At 41.7% G+C, this 20689-nt stretch overlaps 1 protein-coding gene across 11 annotated transcripts in view; it reads left to right on the top strand.

Annotated features, from left to right (window-relative positions):
* LOC125767135 (formin-binding protein 1-like) overlaps positions 1 to 20689 on the top strand; it is a 60420-nt gene that overhangs the window by 9496 nt on the left and 30235 nt on the right. The gene's annotated exons all lie outside the window — the stretch shown is intronic.

Below are 20689 nucleotides of genomic sequence, written 5' to 3'. Positions count from 1 at the left end.
AGGCAGTCGGCTTTTCCTCATGTCGTTTTTCTCATGCCACATGCCGGATGAGATGAGGGTGTATGATAAATCATGCATGCAGACTGAACTAAAACAATGCAAAACTCTCACAAGTCTCAACTCCACTACTCGCTCGCCGAAATGGGTGGTGTTGGTCAATGTGCTGGTAGTATCGTATCAAAATGGCTATCCATAAATGGTGGGCTATTTTGTTGTATTCTTTTTTTTTGGTCACACAGACCACCCATCTAAATCATCTCGTACGTTGCTAGAGCCTCTAGATGGTTTTTTTGTGGACTGTGTAAATATGGTTATAGACTATTCGCAACTTAAGTAACAGTTCTTGTCAAACATCTTAAAGTTCGAGAATGTCAGGGCGAACATTAAACTTGGAATCTATTCATAAGACATCGAGCCAAATAAGAAAAGCTTACTGGCCAAGTTTCATCCTAACTTGTCTGAACAATACACCCAGACACCCGCGCAACATCCGGCAATGAAGTCACCGTGCACCGGCATTCGCTACTGAGCCGCTGTGTTTCAATTTCCCGAAGGCACTGTTCCGTTTCGGTGAGCTTACAAAAAACTCGACTCACCCTTTCTTTGGTGCGCCACCCTCCCTTGACAAATGGTTCGAAGCTACTGTCATCTTTCTGTTTAGCGTTTCAATTCGCGAACTCGTTGGAACCATTGACACTTCACAACAACAACAAAAAACAATATCTTGTAGATGTTGTGATCATTTCTTGAGGGAGTGGATATCTTACCGGGTTTCTTAAATTCCGCCCCGAATTCAACTATCTCCGGAGGTTATCGTGTGGTTTTACTCTGTCGTAGTTCACCAATCTTGGATCAGACAGGTCGACTTCATGTATCCTTCCAAAATGGACCTTTCTTCTGGCAGTTTCCAATTTGCGCCCGTTCGCGCTGCTTAATGTTCGGCGAAATGTGGTTCGAAAGTTGTTCGGCTTTCGCGCGGGCGGAACACACACTCAAAACCGTTCGTGCATTTTTCATTTGCACCGTTTGCAATAGATATAGACACACCAGGTGTACCAGGGTTATTTGGTTGCGAGCACATCAACTTGACGTGGCTGCACGTGATTTTAAGTGGTCAGTTATTGGTTTATAACTTTTGTTTTGCTTTCACAACCAACTCACGTGTCTATCCGTGAGAGTATGACAACATTCCGTCTCTAACGGACGAGTGATAAAAATGTATGTTGTGTTTTTTTATTACTAAATCATGTTGACGATGTTGTTTAAAAAGGTCCAGTGTTCATTGATAACATGCGTGAGAAAAAAAATCCTTTAAATCTTTTTTTTCTGCTACAAAATATCAAACAAACTTATAAGAATTATTTTAAGGCACAGGTAAAGAGGCTCTAAACCTGAGAGTTTTGACAAATGCAATCGGGATATTTTACATACTTGATGTATTCATGACTTGATCTTCAATTTGATCGTTGGACGAAAGTATTATATTGATATTGAGCTGGTTAGTTTCTGGTGTTTGAAGTACCCAAAGCAGTATGCCCTGTGGCGACGTTGATGCATTCCGAGCGGAAGTTCTAAGGTCAGAGCCTAACCCGAACGCTTTCCATGACGAAGCCGGTTCCAAACGAGTTACAACGAGGTCCAGAGGAAATTAACCTCCAAAGAACCCTTGCCGCTAATGCAAGCAGGCATGAAATAGATCGGATTACGCACAGATGAACGTTTGTCGGTTTATTTAAACGATTTCTTCGCATTTGCTTCGGAGTGTTGTGTTTTACGTTCCGCGTCGTCCAACACTTTCGGGCACCGGTTTTCTGGATGCGCTCGGGGTAAGGGAAATTATTGTTTGCTACTTACGAACTCGAAAAAGATGTGTTTGGCATGTTGCTACTGCGCGTTTCGATCGGCCCCGTATGTGTTTGCTTATTGCGATGTTGTTGATGTTTCCTGCCGCGCACCGTCCGCTTTACAATGCGCTCGTAAGCGTTTATGCAAACCTTTGCGGTAGTGCGTCCACTAGCGTCCACGATTTCCTTCTCGGTATACCGGTATGACCGATCAATCAGCGAGGGAGGGAAAACTCCAGCACGGACGAAACCGTGTACCTATTTAAATGTCGGACGAAACGGATGCCGAGTTTTTGTAGACAGTTCACAGCGCAATGTGTGTAACAGTTCTGTGGTTCAGGTTCATCTTTTCCTGCACATGATTGTCGTAATAACAAAACCCATCAAAGCACGTACCGTGATGAATAGCTTCGGTTTGCTTTATTTTTCAATCATGTTGGGAATTCAATTCTACCTAATGCCCAGTCAATATCGAAAGCATATCGCAAACGCAACGATCCACGTGCACGATCGAAACGAAGTTTTACAATTGTTTGTATTAATAGCTTTTGCTTTTCAAAGTAACGCTTCTTCACTTTTCCAAACGAATGTGGCCGTTGACCCGCGTTGATCGTAGGAGAAACATGTCGAAGAATAATCGATTAATCGGGTGTAAAAGGCCAAGGATGCATTCATGAAAAAAAACACACCAACAAAACTAGCTACGAGTCGTGATGCTGCAGTGGGCAACTCACAAATAAACATAATGAATTCGGTTCTGTGTTTACATGATCGAAAATTTCCTCCTAAACGCACCTTCGCCCATGTCTTCACCTTTTGGGTGGGAAGTTTGAAGAAATAAGGGACGTTTCAAACTCCATTGCATGGGTTTTATTTCTGGAGTTTAATTTTATTACAAACCCAAGCGGGCTTTACTGCACGTTTTATGTGAGCTCTATAGTCAATTGTTACGGCATCTCTTCCCCATCATCCACAAGGCCCAACAACACGCCGGCAAGCATCGAAAGCATCTTCCTGCCGTGTCACGATGTTGACAGCGAAGACTGAGCAGTTTTTGTGGGGTATATGGTGTGCATATTGTGTCTGAGTGTGGTAGAGAGGGAAACCCACCTACTACCGGCATTTGGCTACGGTTTCACGTGCTGCATCGTTTTCGCGACGTCTATGAACCCCGTCCTCGTTCGACTATGTAGCCAAAGACCTTACCATTTGCACCGCGTGTAGTAGGCAATAATCCTTGCCTGATTGTCCGTATATTTGGTGCCGCTTCTCACTTTCTTTCGATGCACAGGTTTACCTCCCACAATCACGGTTATGCAGGGGCCCTAGCATAGACATAGGTATAGACGCTTGCTAAGGTTGTGTAATACCTCTTGGGTTTTGTGGAGGTGTACGCTATATGTATCTTGGCATTTGGTATCGTCGGTAAAGTTTTATTCCCAAAGTTTATGCTCGCTTGCACTGGAGACATTTTTTCCACAATGTGAAAAATTACCCAAAATCAATAACACTCCAATGAAGAGAGCTAATTCCATCCATAAAGGTAAATGTATGACACAAAAGTATATAAATCCATGTTTACTGCAACGTGTAACTTCTTTTGACTGTTTACAATTACGATCGATCCAATCTGGTCGTTTGTTCAATTCTCCTTCCTGGTTTTTTTAGTTGTTATCTGATCGATCAAAATCTATTTGAACTAGTGATGGGCACTCGGAATCGGAGCTACCTGTAATTCGATTCTGATTCCGATTCCGTTTTCGGAATCGATTCTGGTTCCGGAACCGATTCTAGATCTGATTTCTGATCCGATTTCGGATCCAATTCCGGAACCAATTCCAAAACTGATTGCAATTAAGAACGCTATCTGACATATATTTGAGGTTATCTGACATAATTTGTCTACATAATGATGAAAAGTACACAAGCACACAAGCATAATCTAGGGATCGTCAATATAATTGTCTTAAACTGTTTTAAAATTGTCATATCCATTAGTGACAGGCATACGGAATCGGAACTACCTGGTTCCGATTCCGATTCCGTTTTCGGTATCGTTTCTGGTTTCGGAACTGATTTCGGATTCAATTACGGGATCCAATTCCGAACCTACTATAAGGAATCGATTCCGGAAAATTTGCGCTCCGGAATCGATCGCGACCGAAAAAGCATTTTGTCCATCACTAATTTGAACCTTATTGCTTTTTTCGTGCAGTCGCATCCCCGACTGCACAGATGCACACACTATCCTTATCGATTTATCGATATGCTCACTGTATGCACTAGTGATGATGACGTTGAAAATAAACATCACGCGACGAAGAGCATTGGAGCAGGAAATGGATAAACGTGCATTATAGGCATTTAATATGCCGCCAACACATAATCCGATTTTGTCGTCACCGTTCGTCGGTGTTCCATCACGTTTACGTCCCGCTCGGTGGGCGAAAGTAGCACTGTGGACTTGATTTTCATGGATCAAATTAGTATATCCATCAATATGTGGCCTTCATGCCTGGGGCCCGTAGACTTAATGTGTCGGGCAACTGATTTCGAAACGCTACACAATGGAACTTTTAAATCGTGTTTGGTGTGTCTTATCGGAACGTTTGAAAATTAATCAGAGCTTAATATGTTCCTTTTTTGGGGGTTTCTTTAAATTTTGCATTAATGATTTTTTAACTTCCATACAGTGTTGGAGGTACGCAGTACAAATACTGCTTAAGCATTATTTGCAGATGACGCGTTGATGGATTATGCCTTCTACATCTTCTATCAATGAAGCAGACATTTTACCTGCGTAATGGATTATTGATTTGCCAAATTTCAACCGTCCAACGTTGCACCATCGCCAATGGTTCACTGTCAAACGTTGGGTTGATTTATAGCTTTTTTGTATTTCCGTCACTCGCATACGTTTATGACAAGTTTCGGTTACGGGGAAGAGTATCAAATGGTTTTAAAATATTATCACGAAATCACAATGAAAACTCCACCCTGTCCCCAATGGTTTTGCAGATTTCGTTCGAGTTGCGTTTTAATCCTTCCCCGGCGTTTCTAATTCGTTGTGAATAGAATAGAGTACCAATTGAAGACCGATTTTCACACCGTTTCACTGGTACCGCATAAATATGATTAACTATTTTTAACACGTTTTTACTTCACCGACAACTTTCCTTCAATTCGCTTTAATCCTCCTGCTTTGCCAGTGTGTCGTTATCACAGCTGTCTATTTCCATTACAATTCCACCGGCCACGATTAATGATGTTTATTTATGTGTCGTTTCATTTTACGTGAGAAACTGTACCATCATGTTTTAGATATGAAGTGTTACGGGAAGGAAATTTGTTTTTCTTTTCGTTCATTCCTTTTTTTTTGCTTTGTTTTTGTTTGAAATTTATTTGCCCCGTCTTTTCACCAGACGAGTGAAAGCTCGTGCAAGTTGAGCCCGTGCTTGCACTTTTTGTCACAGAGCAAGAAAATTGACCATTTGATTCCGATTTTAGGGGCGAGATTCTGGTGGGTAGTGTTCGTGCCTTACCCTTAGCGTTCACTTGTTAGTGTGGTCATAGAAAAAACAGGGAAGTAAAAATTAGTACGCGGTTTGGAATTTAGCTGTAGACGCGCAAACATGCCCTGGGAGTGGGATTGAAGGCAATGTTAAATTTACTTTTTAATTGTGCCGAAGAGAAATCGACAGCTACGCGCTGTGTTCTCTTTCTCGTCTAGAGAAGAAATTTTTGGAGTGTCTTCATGTCTTTTCATTTAACATCATTTTTAAGCGTGATGTATGCGAAACTATCTATTGTTTCTGGAGTAGCTAAAAGTCATTTCAAAAATGCCATTTTTAAATTTATGTTTCTGTGTCAATAATGAAAAAAAAATTAAAATAATTATTTTCCTACTGCTATGCCTTCCTATCACTGTTATACGGTACAAATACTCCCGTCTTACGCCCATTGATAAGTTCTTACACGAAACATGTTGTCAAATCGCGATGATAGCATAATTGTGTATGCGTGTGTTTGCGGGCTTTATCTGAAAGAATGAATATGAAGCGAACGGATACATTTCTTACACTGCACCATATACGTCCAACTCGTAGTAGCTTTTATCGTAATTAAATTTTCCTCTTACTAAAAAATAAATAAATAGTGCTACTTCCGTTTCTGTGCCGTCATCGTTTCCGACGCCGGCGGATCCCAGACATCCGGGTGTGTGTGTGTGTGTGTGTCTTCTTTGTGTGTGGCATTTGCCATCGGCTGCTCCAAACGTTACGGCTTACGAGATACGGTGCGGTGTAACGGACACGAAACACCAGACGGCAAACGAATGCATTGACTCAGCTGCCAATGCAGTTCCTCACGTTCAGCAAAAAAAAAACAACTCTCCCAATCGTTATCGGCCGCTGTGGAGAAGTTTGTGGACACCGAGACTCCGAGACGGCCAGTCTCCTCGAAAGGGTTGTCGCCGTCTCGCCACAGTCGTCATTTTCAGTGTTAGGCTCTCAGTTGGCATAATGCTGTCTGCTCTTTTCCACTGCTTTTCGCAAATCCCTCCACGATAGTACCGTCCAATCTCCAATGTTACATTTTATGTGTCCGGAAGGGATGGAAACGAAGTGCAATTAGTGAGCACAATTGAGAGAAGTATTTTAAAGGCGACGGGTAAATATATCCACCAGGACAGGATTTGTGGGCATTCGTAGGAGTCGAAATTAAAAAAATCAATCCTTTCTTTTTTTTGTACACTGAAGAGTGCATATTTGCAAATTGATTTTGGATGCTTACGAGCGAAAACGGAAAACCAATCTGATCTTCACCGAACAGTCGAAATCTAATCTGAACCGATGAAGAATTTGTTTCTTTTTTTGTTTTGTTTGCTACTGTCTAAAGTAAACAAAACATTCTGCTTCCGAGCTACTAATTGCTTAAGCAGCACCAATCTGAGCCAATTGTTTTTGTTTATTTCGCATTCATTTCCTGCTTCCGACAGGGCAATGGTAAACCGTGGGCGGTTTGTTATTTTCGTGTATGTTGATCTTACAACGGCATACGCGTTGGATCGAAATTTTTGAAGAAACGTTGAAAGGAAAGTGTGGCTATTCGCCGATGACCATTGAAGCCGACAACCCGTCCAGACCGACAGTGTTGGACCGTGAGTTGTTTGGAGCCAGTGAAAAGCATAAACCGGTCGTGGAAGTCAAAGTCATGGGCATCCTTCGGTTTTTCGTTTGCGCAAGAATTTTACTGACGCTCGGTAAGAAATTCGGCAAAAAGTGCGCGAGTTTGTTTACAGATTGAGGGAAGGTTGCGAAACTGCTACCATCTGTACTGGGCCACTGCAACACCCTGCATGATGGATTGTGTACTACAATATTGGAGCATGTGTGGCCATGTACTGCCAATAAGCCACACCTCGTTGGCGTGCATGGAATGTACTCAAAATATTGATATTTTTGTACGAAAGTATCCACTTTAGTAGGCCACGCGCGTGTGAATGCAGATGACGGAATGTTCGTTAATAAATCGTACAAACCGAGAAAAACTAATAACGAAAATATTATCACAATGTTGCGTGAGTGATTTTCATAATCACTTAGCGTTTATGGCGTTTCCATCCTCTAGCTCCTCTGGCTTGGGTGCAGTTAGCAGAGTTTGGTTGGAAAATTATAGACCACTGTACAAGACAAAATTTTCACCTCAAAACCTGCGAAGGGGGGTGTGTACGTTTGCTTTGCTCATCATTACGTGCGCAAGATATGGGATGCTGTGTGTGCCGTGGTTGTATTGTGCCCGATGTAGATCAGGATTTCTGGAGCAACGTTTTCATAATACGCCCGTTAAGCAAAGTGGGCCAATCACTGGAGGATGATCGGATGCGCATTATCGGTGTACAATATTTGAAGATTTTAACTCATTTTTTCTTGCTGTTGTCATGTTTCGTACGATTGTAACGTTCACCGTTCGTGATGTAACGGGGGAAATAATAGCTTGAAGCAATTTTATCTGTTATGAGCTGGAGTTCATCAATCGTTGAGTAGGCCATTGGAGGTAAATGGCGAAATGATAGAATTTTTTTTACCAAACTTCACCTATTTACGTTGGCCTAACAGATTCTTGTGTACAATTTAATATTTTATTTTATTTTAACTATTCGCTATGGAAGAATTGAATTCTTCAAGTTTTTTAGGTATCTTGATTCGCCTAGAGAGAATTCGCCCCGTTCGAGAATTACACCATACTCTGATATGGTATTTAAATTTACTATGCTTGTCACCGGCATTAGTTACGTGATGTGTTGAAACCTGTTACCACAATCCTTTGCCTCAGTTACTTTCAATGCATAAGGGAGAGGCTCAAAAACCGATTCCCCCCTTAAAGTTGCCTTGTTCTATCCGAACTCTGATTAGCAGTGATGCGTTTTGTGCAACCCATCTCTCTTACTAAAAACCAGTATGGTACAACCGGATTGGAAGTGAAAAACACCTGTGAATGGATTGTTAACGGAAGTTTTCCAGCGCTTGTTTTAGCGTCTTACAATGTTACCCCTGTAATCGGTATGCTTCTGATTGGAATGGTTTGTTCAACATTGTAGATCGTTTTTTAATTAAACCGGCTCCAGAGCTCACCAAAAGCCGCCAAAAAGGTAACGAAATGCCTGCAATAAAGAAGTTTTTTTTTTGTTTCTTCTTGATTTTCTTACGCATATCAGTTGTGAACCCCCCCCGGCCGCTCCCTATTTCGCTGCTTGTTTGTTTGATCTGTCTGTTTTATTTTTTGCCCTTTCCAGATTAGTTTTGTTTGTTAGCGCTACACTTTTTTCCCGGGCCGCCCGGGATTGTGGATAGGTTTTTGGACGGGTTTTGATTTTTTGGGGGGGGGTTTTTTTGGAAGTGAAGAGTAAAAATAACCTAACTGTTACGCTAACGGTGCATAACGCCAAAAACGCCGATGGAGATACGGTGTGGTGGCAAAGGTAATGGTGGAATTTTGTTGTTGTTGATGCTTGCATCATCAAGATCACATGCTCGGATTTGTGTTGTTGTGTGTGGATGGGAAACGAAGAAGGCAGACTGATTTGAGAGATGGACTCAGTAGAGTAGGAAAGCTTGCTTAATTGCTCCCCAGAACTAAGCGACTTTGTCCTGGGGGGTGGTTTTGATTCATCAGATAAAAAGAGTAGATCATTATTATCTCGTCAGTTTCCTCTCCCCGCCGTACATTGTTTCCGTTCTGCATTTTGAGGCTGACTGCAATACACACACGAAGCGGATCTCATTTCTTGCTGCCGATTCTTCCCTTGACCGACTAATCTTCCCCATCCGAATGTTGCTCCTTTTCATAGAGCAATTGGAAATAATCACCATTTATGCAAATGCATTCTAAACATGCCGAACAAAAGCGTGTCGCCGTGGAACGGTTGACGATTTATTTATTGTAGTTGTTTCTGTCTGAACAATTGCAACTTTCTCCATCAAGAAAATGTACGATAAAGGTTGATACACTCCGGCTCGTCAGGGTTTAGAGCAGTCATTTAGACGCTTATCTTCAAATGGGGGGGGGACATTCTTGTGGTTGCTTATAATGGTTGTATGTGTGTGGGTATTTTATGCTACTCTGCTTGATTGAACTAATTAACGCGATTGTCATGTGGCCAAGAACATCAGCCATGTTACGGTATGTCACGATCCGTCCCGAGTGCGGCACACGAACCTACACCAAAGAATAATCAAATCTGTCTGGGAGGGCTTTTATTTTGTGTGGAATAGATTTACATAATAAAAATTAAACATCGTTTTGATACCGAGTCCTGGTTATGGCTGGACAATAGACAAAATCTTGGTCAATCTTTGCGCTTCTTAATTCGATTCTCGCGAGCCAAGATTCATAGAAAACTGTTGCCGGAAGCATTCGTTTCAGAGACTATCAAGAGTTGTATGGTTTATTTGCATGCGATGCAAGTGACATCGTTTTTATTATGTTGGATGTGCGTGTTTTCTATGGTTCCAATTAGCTGGAATCCTTTAAATAGCTTGTTCTAGTGCGCACTGACGAGTAACGCACACGAGAGTTATGCTTCATGATTGTCAATGATCACGACAAGATCGTTGCTTAATTGGTTCAATTATCACCCATCTTTTACTGGGTCGCTGGTGAAGGTGGAAGTGTCCCAACCATGCGTAGCATGGTCGTTGTACTTTCCCTCAGATCTGATGTCTCAGATGTACATCAGAATTATTCTGCAGAATATACTGAGGATAGTTATTAAGGTATCTACTCTGTCTCTCGCTCACTATCGCGAACTTGATTCAATAAGAAAATGTGGAAAACTCTCACCCGCATCGTGTTATTCCACCTTAAACTAGCACCTTGTTTTGCTGTGCTTTAAGTCATTTAGGAATGGATCAGAAATTTTCAACTGGGAGCACATTAGAGGACGACACACACACGGCAAAGCACAGCAGTAGCAACCGAACTAAGAACGATGATTAATAACCCCGTTACACGGCGGTTGTTTTAATTAGTCCTCGACTAATGCATATTTATAGCCAAGGTTTTTTTTTGTTCTACACCAGGAGAGGATAGCACAAGAATGCGTCTTGATGAGTGTCAGAAGCGCGCGCGCGTACGCAGAAAGAACTCATCTTCAACGGTGTGGTGAGGTGTACAGCGATCTTAGTAAGGTACATCTTACATTAAAACTCTCTCGCACTGTTACGATGCTGTTGGTGGTGTGCGCGTGTATGCTAATTATTTTTCCCGCCTCTCTGGTCTGGGTGTAGAATGCGTCCCGTTTCCGTTTGCTGCCGTAGAAGCGTTCTTTGTTTTGAAACGATTGAAAGATTTTTCACAGATCTGGGCTTTTTTTCCACGCAATGCAATGTGCCGGATGGATTGAATCGGAATGGAAAGAAAATTGAGTGGGGTAAATAAAATGAAAGAAAAAAAAATAGGCTCCGTCCATCTTGCCATCTGTTCTTGGGAAGCCGTTATAATGTAATTTCTTTGTGATGGCGAATGTTTTCTTTTTTCTCCTTACCCCGGCCCCCGATCGTTTCGTGGTAAGATTTGAAGACGTATAGATGGCGGGAAAACTTAATCCCATCGAAAATCCGTACGGCATTTCGATCGTTCCTTTCCTACCGAACCGCAAAGGCGCCAGCCAGCCTGTTAGTGGGACGGGAAGGTAAAAAACAAAAAAAAAAGCTACAACACAACACGGTATTAGCCGAGCCTCCATTGGAGAATAGTTCTCCCAAAATAGCGACTAACGTCTTGAAATGTGTGGCGTCTAACTTGAAGCTTGAACCATTGAAAAGATTGATCGCAGTGCATCGTATAGAGAGGGACATGATTACATGCTTGTCTATAGCCGGAGATCTCGTCGTGTAGAACATTTCCATAGATTTAGGAACATTAGAAATGTTACACTTCGACACACAATCATTTGTCAGCAATAATACTTCCAGGCATATACCTTGAACGGCATTGATGTAACGACGGAAGAGAGTGAATATGTTCCAGAACATAACATCACTTTCCCTATTTCTTGAAGATGTCTGGTTGTCGTGAAAATGATACCAGTACTTAAAGATGTCAGGGTTTGCTCAGACTTTTCGCGGTGTCTGAATGATGGATTACCGCATTCAGTGTCTGGTTGTCTTAAAATAAAAATTGACATTGATATGTAGCTACTGAAGTTTAGATGTGGAAAAAATCCGTAATATTGTATCTATCTTTGGTAACGTACACATAAAAGCTTAACATCAATTGCTGCCAAATTGTACGCTACGTCTCATGCATATCCATATTTTAGATCTGTATGAACAATCGCATTCGATTTCGCAGAGAACTGTCAGTACACGTGGCATCTGTAAGCGGTGCGCATCAAACGTGCAATGCGAATCGGCGAAACAAAGCGCGAGAATACCGCATCTCGATGTACATATCAGGCTACTCCCGAAGGGAGGTCTCCTTTTCGCTGCAGGGAGATCACCTGACGGCTGCCGGGGTCCGGTTCATGTCCGTGATGCAGTCATGCCTGACTAACCGAGTTCAGTGAAACGATTTGACCTAGATTTAACGCTAACGTTTTACCACCATCGTCGACAGCCCGTACCTTGCCGGACATCCCCGAGGAGATCCGGTAGCGTGTCGGAGTTTCTTCGTGCATGATAGGCTGTTTTTTTTTCTCCGCATGCTTCTTCTCGATCATTTCACGTACCGGGCTTACATGATGCCTTATTAACATCCATCGACAATACAGCTCAGCGAAGCTGCTAACAGATCCTTCCAACTCTGTCGACCTGATGGTTAACAATTTGCTTTTCTCTTTTAATTTCAGGTAAGTCATAATGGAAGGAATCTGCACTTGTATCATTAACTCTGCAGGCAGCAACAATTCGGCATCCGATGGAAACTCTCTCTACTTCAAGAACCGTGGACTTATCAAGATATGTGTAGAACTCTGCGGTATTATCATAAAATTACGTACGCAGTTATTCAAGTGACTGGAATTGGATAAATTTATCAACCACTTTAATTACTTATAAGACATTGTGCTTCCGGGTGTAGGAATAACTATCTGCTACTAAGGAAATGCATCTTAATTTATCGAAATCTGTACTCTAGCACTGGTTTGATTCAGAAGGTCCTACGAACGATTGAAGATATCTGTATCTGTAATCGTTCCCAAGCACGCAGCGGACACGAGAGTAGGAATTAACTGGGATTGTACCAGGCAATTCTCGGCAAAATATTACCAGAGAGTGCCGCCTTGCGGCAAACCCGTTTCGAAAGGTGCCGTTAGCCTTCGTGTGAAGAGCAAGTGGAATGTCCAGTTCCACCATCTAACGCCGATTCTTGAGTCCTTGCTTACAAAGCTGTCTTAATGTCTTCGGTAGACTATCGCTAAGAATGCTTTGGAGTGGCATGACGGAACCAATCCTGTTATATGTTAAATGTAAACCGTACAGTTATGTATTCGACCGTATACTGGTTGGATCGTAATGCGATAACCTGTTAAATGCTTAATGTGTCTACACCCGATGTAACCACATCATTCAGTTAGGACGATAAATTTGTTTGTAACCAATCGGTGAGGATACGGTGTTTTAGATTAACGCCATAAACTGAACCATGATGAAATCTAACTTTCATTATCTTGTGTTCACGTGGCATGTTGGTGCGAAATAGAATGTTGCGTTCGGTCTATGCGATAGTAGGTGTACAAGTCATAGCTGACATTTTATTGGAACCATGTTTTCTTCTTTTAAATGTTTTCCCTAACCTAATTTTGGGTAGGGACAATAAACGAAACATGATTTGAAAAGTAAACTTCAAACTTGTGAAGACTTTATCAGTTAATCTCCCTTTACAACTCACGAGGTTTGTGTAGCGAATGAATTGTTAGCGTGTGTCGCAAAATAATTTCCATTCTAATTACAAAGTGTAACGCAATAGTCGCAAGAATACGTCGACTTTTGTAATTTATATATCAATATACCAAATTCAATGTAAAAAACTATTTACATCTTGTTGATTTTAATGTGGAAAAACCATTCCCTATGACAAAACATTCTTTATGTTTAAATATATGTACAATATAGTAAATGTAAACAATTTCCTGCTTTGAGAATTTCTTTGATGATCATTAAATTTATTACCACCATGTCTGCGTCGAACTTGTCCATCTTGAGTTTTTTGTTATTGGATGCTTAGTCATACACTCAGCCAGCGGTAGTAGTGGTACAGGATCATTCATCTCACTTTTTCTCTCTTTCTGCTGAGGAAAGCAAACCAGCTGACCTTCGGGAGGTTATGTGCAACTGTCGGGAGATCCATTAGTCACTTCCGCCTTTCGCAGAATTGCCTCACTTCCCAGACGTTCGCAGATTGCCGTACCGAAGATAAAGCCAAGTTACCATTACCATCCCACTGCTACTGCTGCTGGGCGTAAGTAATGAAAAGAAATCTACATAAAGCCGGGCCCCGAACCGCACTTTACGTGTGCCGAACGGAGACCGTAAGTGCCTCTCCGCCACCATATCGCACCAACAGTGCGCACAGCTCTTTCGCGTATGATTGCTAAGATGTGAATTAAATTGATTGTATGATTGCGAAATCACTGCACCCACATCACCCGCAGCCCAATTCTGACCATTGCCTGATGTTGATGGTGCTACCCAGCCAAATCTTAGTGTATGGTGTATGACTTCACTGTCAATTCTCCGATCTTTCTCGCCTCATCTTGGTGTGCGGCGGTGGGTACCTGGCAGAAACGTGAACTTAAATTGTTCCTGTTCCCTCCGCTGCTCATCTTCATGCGCTCGTTTGTTTGGACACCCCTTTGCACACCTACAGCAGCTTGGAAACTGTTTCAAATTAGCTCACTACAGCTTGGCATGATGGTACGTACTCGATGTGCGATGTGAGCGGAATAATGAAGTAACCCACACTACGGGAGTTCGAGATTACACCGGGTAGACCTCGTTGCATAACGCACCGTGCAGCGCTTCGGTCTGCGAAAGACTTGCTCTTCTTCCGGTAAGGAAGATCATCAGCCGATAGCAGCTCCAAACAGCCGAAACAAACAAACTGTTTGGTATGACTTATCGCTACGATCATGTCCATCGGTACCACCTGGCGGTATATGGAAAAGCGTATTTGAAAAGTGAAAAGGGAAATTATTGTTTCATCGGTGATGTTGGTATTTTATATGGGAGTTGTGGCACTGTATCAAACCACAGCGATCGTACTATCAAACAAAGGGTAGGTGAGATCACGACATTTATTTCAATTCGAATCACCTGAAAGAAAGGGTGCAATTTAGCTGTGGGTGTTATGGAATGTTTTGTTGATGATAACAATTGGCAACATAAAAAAGAAGTCCCCTATGTTTCGACTATTATGGGGGTGTTTCCTTGGGTGCGCGATGTAACGATGTCCTATTGTTGTCACGCTGACCACAACACATAAAAGGCATGGGAAAAATTTTAATTTCTAGGCTTAATTAAAACATCCACAACGCACGGTTCCATTTTAACCGCTCGCTTTGTAGGTTGTACCGGTAATAAATCGAGAAAGGAGTAGTCCGTCAATAAATTCCTGGTGTGAAGATTAATTTGAGCAACGAGACGCCCGCCTGTTTGTGCACTTTCTCGAGCGTGGGTGTGTGGTACTGTTACGTAAAAAATTTCCTCCACTGTAGTCTCATTAAAATTTCTGCGTCTGCTTCCCAAATACTTAAATGCTTAAATTGAAGTATAGTTATACTAAAACCAAAACACGAACAACTGGCGACGGAGTTTAGAGTATGATGGAGGTACTCTACGCCAATCGAATATGGTATTGCGCTGATTGTTTCGTAATAAAAAAGGAAGTTTTTAGCAACCAGAGAACATGCATATGCATTTGTTAACTGTCACTCTTGTTTGACGATAAATGACTTGTGGCAGTGAATAGATTTTTTTTGACTGCTACAGAAACAGCATTCTTTCCTTCTTCGACGAATGCAAAAATCTCTGTTAGGAAACCTACTATCTAAGGTTTTTTGCAAGCCGTTCTGTAGGACTCGAAGGCTACCTTGACAGAAAGTAAAACCAATCGCACTGCAGTAGCCAATCACTGCACCAATACGATGGTGATGGAATGTTAACTAACAGCGAGTTCCTACAACTGCGGTACGACATGCATACAAATTTGTGTGTCTCCTCCAGATTAAAGTTCCCCACGAACTCGAGGCACGTCGGTTTTTATTGTTTTTTTTTTGTTACTAGCAAATATCAGTCCTTCAGGTCGATATGACGTCAGGTTTTGTTGGGTTCGCTTGTGGAGGAGAGTTTAACGTGCAAACGACGAGACAAAAAAACGCACCTTGACTCGAGGAAACTCGATTAAGTATGGTGTTGGCCTCAATCTATACTACATACCTCCGTTACCTTGAGGCGTAGTTGTACATTGGTACACCCTGTGCTGTAAACAGCCGAGTAATATCATCCACGACCTTCCGGGGTAGATCTTAACAAAAATTTAAATGTTAAATGCTTTGATATTATTAACTTTATATCTATATATTTTGACATATGTCAGTGAGTAATTTGGTCTAATACGTCTCACCAATTGTTTGGGCGATTTGGGCAAATTTTTGAAGTACGGCAATTACAAAGTATCGCTCGCTGTCCACATAATTATGAGCCTCAGTGCATTGTTTTATTTTCACTTCTACCTTTTATTACCTTTTATTTTCAATACAGTAACTTCCACTACAGGAACGACGTAACTTTCTCGCTCTGTGTAGTAGCCATGCTGGTGATAACTGGCAACATTATCTTTCAACGATTAGATTTTCCCTTTTCTTGGTACGGTTTCTCCCACACTCTGGGAAGTAAAATCGAAGGTTAGTTAAGAAAGGGTGAAAAATCCAACACTCCCACCTCGGGAAGTTCATCTCATTAGCTGTGCCGACAGGAGCAATTAACGTGACTTCTGGATTCACAAAATGGTTGATGAGTTATGGCAGGTGGCATAAGCGCTGGGAGCTGATGGGGTGTTTTTTGTCTCTCTTCGCGGTTGGGAAAATCTGGGGTAAGATTCAGAAGCTCCCATGTCGATTTATCTCAAATGCGATAGTGTATCTGTTTTTTTTTCTTCAAAAGATTAAAGCTAAACTGCCGGTTATTTGGTTGAGCGAGAGGAGAAAAAATGAACCTTTTCGGGGGCTATACTTTGTTTCAAAGAGTAACGAGAGCACAAGCAAATGATACTAATTATCGATAAATTTACTTTCAACAAAACTTCTAGTAGAAAGTATATCTAAGAGTGTGCAGGGGTTGACTGTGACCTTAAGGTATGGATTTAAAGTTTGCAAACCATCCCACTTTCAACTTTAAAACTATGTTAATACACTTGGGCAACATTGTTGTTGATGATTTATCGCCTTTCTTCAGGTGCGTTTGTTTGTGTTTATTTTGTCGCATATTTCATCAACCATTTCCTAGCTAGCTCTCGTTCATTAGCGTGTTTCTCATCTCGTTCGTTAATGTGCCCAAGGTAAATGCAACCCCGTTGACAATACACGGAATTCTCGTCTAGTGCGGGTGGGAAATAATGAGAAGGAAAACTGCATCACCATTTAAGCATACCTTTTTTTTGTTGAAACTACCCCAAAGTCAATGCACTCCAAAACCGAGGAAAACAGCAACATCCGGAGGGAAGTGATGGTAAGACGTATACAAATACCGGCAAAATGATCATAATTAAATGTAGGTTTTCCTTTCATGCATTTTTTGAAGCATCGTGCAATGAGCGTCATCCCCATACCATTACTTCTTTCGGTTTGTTTTGGTGTGCGGATGATGCTGACGAGAGGAGAAGGAGGAAGAGGTTGGGTGATCTGTTTTTGTTTCTTTACGCGGCCACTTCCAGCCAGCTTCGCTGCTGGCAAAGGTACCGGCAAAGTCTCACCAACTTTCGCTCCGTAATGGTGAGAAATTGCCATCAAGAATGGTTACCCTTCCAGGCCGTATGTTTGTGTTTACGTTTGAATCGCTTCACGATAATGCTTTTCCGTCCAAATAGAAATGGAAATGAACAATTTCTATCGGTCTATTTCTTTCATTTCGTGCGAAGGTTTTGTAAGGCTTTTTGGAGGACGATTTGTTCGTGCGCGTGCATTTTACACCTAGGTTTAGTGGAGAGCAACAGTAATGGAGGTGTTATAAGGCGTAATTTGTGGAATAGTGAAGATGGAATACAATCGCGTATAAATGCTGTCGATCACTGTCGATGATCGGAACATCATTTGCGATCGATGAGGAGTTAGATGATTTACAGAAAAGAGTAATATTTTTTTATAAAACAAAAAAAAAGCATTTATATATTTTTTACATAAATATAATGTGGTTACTTGCATTTATTTTTGATTAAATAATGCATTTATATATTTTTTACATAAATATAATGTGGTTACTTGCATTTATTTTTGATTAGGCTTATTGTTATTTAAAAAAATTAAAATTTAAAATTGGTCCAAAAACACTTAGTTCCGTTCTGTGAAAATCAATCATAATCTAATAACAAATGTTACGTCTACTATTCATCACCTCTTGCTTATATTTATTTCCACAAAAAATTTACCTTAATCCTGCTCACTAACTAGCACTTGTGGGAATTCTGGAATTCTTCCTTCCGTAATAACCATTATAATGGAAATACCAATTTTATTAATCAAAATCTTGCCACGAATCTGGTTTTGTGTGATTCCTTTCCTCTTGTGGAAGAAAACAGTCACAAGAGGATGTGTCGTAACTTGCTGGTTGTGGTCCAATCTTTCGACCGCTTTCCTTTGGAGCATTGTCGTCGCCGTGTTGTGGTTGTGTGGTTTGCATTGCGGCAGACACGACGGTACCGTATGGGATTGTTCGAATTCACATTTCCCAGGGTTTGGTGTGCAGTCCCTGTGCCAGTCTCGAACGAAGACGACCACCGATGATCAACCCAATCAACTGCGTGTTGTCTTGCTGGTGGTGTTTTCATCTAGATTTAGCCATTGCTTGCGTTTACGTGCAGAGTACATCTTACGCAAAAAAAAACCATCCCTAGACCTCCATGACTATTTCGAAGGTTTGAATCATTTCTCATGTTACCTTTTTTGGGTAATGGTTGTAAACTGCGTGCTAAAGTTCAGTGAACGCGTTTCTTGGACCAGCATGCGAATCGCGTTCGTAGACACAAATTCGCAATGCAACGCACAAATTGGCAAAGACCTTCGCTTCTTTAGCCTCATACGTGAGCTGACGATAGGTTGCGTTGCAACTATTTGTGTGCTTCATTCGATTAAGCTCGTTTACCGTTTCCGTCATCTGTTTGCCGAACCGGATTCCTAGCGGGACCTGAAGCGCACGGCGCATCATCTACCGGCGAAGATTCGTATGCAACGAAAGGTGGCGGATCTTATGATGACCGGGCCTCTTGGACACGTTGCGTTTTGTATGATACAACGGTGGAAGGTAGCAGAAAACGAGCCATTTCAACAGTGGCAAGAGTTCCATTTAACGAGTTCTAAATTGATGTGTACCTTAAGCTTTTGGGTTGGGATGATGGCTTTACCACGACTGACATGAAAGTGTGTGTGAAAGATATTGCAAAAGGCACCGTAAAGAAGGAAATGACAACGAAACGCAACGTGTCTTTGCTAGTGATGGAAAAATCTTCTTACCCGAAGGCAGAAACGAACCCCAAGCACCTAACCCTTCCGAATGGTTGATAGATGTGCCTGGAGCTTTTGTTTGTCTATGGAGGTTTACTTCAGGTTTTTCATCAAAGCCTTAAAAGCTTCGCTCACCTAAGAAGATGTCCGTCAGATTATAATCTCTTTCGGTTTCTTTTCGTACAGCTCAATCACGGTCTCGAAGTACATTATGCTTGGTCAAGCAGTTTTTATGTATATGAAGAATGGAATAACTTATGATAAGAAGATAATGGTCGTAAGAAATAACCTGAATGCACTAGTGATATCTTCGTAGTATGGAACGGTCTCCAAGGAATGTACGCTATTCGAATAGCCCAAAACCCAATAAAACCGATAACGGTCATAAAAGACGTTTAGGCTCCACCATATGTAACATTAATTTAAAAAACATAATTGTTTCCTTTTTTTCCGGTGTTTCAGTTAAAAAACTGGCGCAAAACAAAAGAAGAAGAAAAAAATCAGTTTCCTGTAATCGGAGCCGCTACCGCTAAAGATCGCTCATATCCCATTCCAGAGCTTCTTAAGCCCTTTTCTGTGCGTAAAGCGTTTTCCACACATTTTCGCTCACGATTAGCGGGTTTTGCGGAATGTTATGCTTCGAATATAACATGTTTTTACCGTTCATTGGTTCTCACCCAAATGCAACCACCTTCCCTCCCTGGATGGATCGGTTCGCATCTCCCGCCCCAGGATGGTATGCTACCCTCCCCCCACCGCGGTTACCTCACACATTTGCCCGATCTTTTTGCCCTTGCTGATCTCGCATCTGACAGAGTGAATGAACGTATGTTTCGTGTTTCGCCGCTTGAACGGTGCATTTAGCGAACGTCTTGCCTCCACTAATGGTCCACACTTTCTTGCGGCACACACCAAAGCCGCCAGATTTGGCCAAAGATAATCGAAACGCTTGTTAAACCATTTCTCTACGCCGTATTGTTTTAAGTGGCCCGAAACCTTATTCGGCTAGTTGAAAAAAATAAATCAAGGGGTCGAATGTGGATGGAGGTCATGAAGAAATATTCCAGATATTCGTTTCATAAGCTCCGGTTGCACGGATTGCAGGAAATTTATGTTCAACCCTGAAACGCTCCTGAGCTTCAATATTTTGGTGATGTTACACTATTCACTGGCAGAAATTACTACCCGTTAGTGTACGAAAGCAGTAGGTCTGATCGCAAAACAACATCAAAGGCCAGTTCCGTCCGGTCCAGTGAACACTCCATAAAATCTCTCCTACCAGTAGTATCTTCCAATCAATGTGGTTTTAAAACTGTTCGCTTTTTATTGGTTCCACTTTGAAGTATAGCGTGAGTAGAACCATCTCTCGCCACTCACCTATACCCATGTTTGTGTCAAAATCATATCAACTGTTTTGAGCCGTGACAAGGGACATAAAATAACAGCGCAATCTACTGTCTTTTATTGTCATCTCGCCGTTGACTGATAAGTTGATTACTACTTCAGCATCGAGTCTCGATAGGACCGAGCTATTGTCCGGATGATAAGCACAATAATCGCTGCTTGCTACTGAAGCGTTCGTTTTTTTTTACTATCCCTGCAAAAGTCGCATTTGCGCATTATCAGTTGCACT

Source organism: Anopheles funestus, chromosome 3RL, assembly GCF_943734845.2.
Source record: "Anopheles funestus chromosome 3RL, idAnoFuneDA-416_04, whole genome shotgun sequence".
In the NCBI taxonomy this organism is placed as follows: domain Eukaryota; kingdom Metazoa; phylum Arthropoda; class Insecta; order Diptera; family Culicidae; genus Anopheles; species Anopheles funestus.
The sequence above is the reverse complement of the archived record's forward strand: the minus strand, read 5'-3'. Positions and strand labels throughout refer to the sequence as shown.